Source organism: Mastomys coucha, unplaced genomic scaffold, assembly GCF_008632895.1.
Source record: "Mastomys coucha isolate ucsf_1 unplaced genomic scaffold, UCSF_Mcou_1 pScaffold21, whole genome shotgun sequence".
Classification (NCBI taxonomy): domain Eukaryota; kingdom Metazoa; phylum Chordata; class Mammalia; order Rodentia; family Muridae; genus Mastomys; species Mastomys coucha.
The window spans coordinates 11,053,206-11,054,114 of record NW_022196904.1 but is presented as its reverse complement, the minus strand read 5'-3'; the positions used below and the strand labels follow the sequence as shown (position 1 = coordinate 11,054,114).

The 909-nt window shown below is 39.6% G+C and overlaps 1 non-coding gene across 1 annotated transcript; it reads right to left on the bottom strand.

Moving 5' to 3' along the window:
• Nucleotides 1-287: 287 nt before the first annotated feature.
• Nucleotides 288-451, bottom strand: LOC116104412. Its single transcript, XR_004123902.1, has one exon. It is a non-coding gene; the product is annotated as a U1 spliceosomal RNA (small nuclear RNA).
• Between the last annotated feature and the right edge of the window lie 458 nt (nt 452-909).

Sequence of the window (909 nt, the reverse complement as noted above, 5' to 3'; positions counted from 1 at the left end):
TAGGTGATTCTCAGTCATTTGAGATTCCTCAGCAGAAAATTCTTTGATTAGCTCTGTACTCCATTTTTAAATAGTGTTATCTGGTTCTTTGGAGTCTAACTTCTTGAGTTCTTTGTGTATATATTGGGTATTAGCCCTCTATCAAATGTAGGATTGGTAAAGATCTTTTCCCAATCTGTTGGTTGACTTTTTGTCTTATTGACAGTATCCTTTGCCTTACAGAAGCTTTGCAATTTTATGAGGTGCCATATGCCAATTCTTTTTTTTCTCTTTTTTTTTCTTTTAACCAGGGGAGACCGTGAACACAGTCCCCTACTACCACAAATTATGCAGTCGAGTTTCCCGCATTTGGGGAAATCACAGGGGTCAGCACATCCGGAGTGCAATGGATAAGCCTCGCCCTGGAAAAACCACTTTCGTGATCATGGTATCTCCCCTGCCAGGTAGGTATGCCAATTCTTAATCTTACAACACAAGCCACTGGAGTTCTGTTCAGAATTTTTCCCTGTGCCCATATGTTCGAGGCTATTCCCCACTTTCTCCTCTATAAGTGCCAGTGTATCTGGTTTTACATGGAGGCCCTTGATCCACTTATACTTGAGCTTTGTACAAGGAGATAAGAATAAATCTATTTGCTTTCTTCTACATGCTGACCATCAGATGAACCAGCACCATTTGTCAAAAAGGCTGTGTTTTTTTCCACTGAATGGTTTTAGCTCCTTTGTCAAAGATTGAGTGACCATATCTAATGTGTGGATTCATTTCTGTGTCTTCAATTCCATTCCATTGATCTTCCTGTCTCTGTACCAATAACATTCAGTTTTTATCACTATTGCTCTGCAATACAGCTTGAGGTTAGGGATGGCAATTTCCCCAGAAGTTCTTTTATTGTTGAGAATAGTTTTTGCT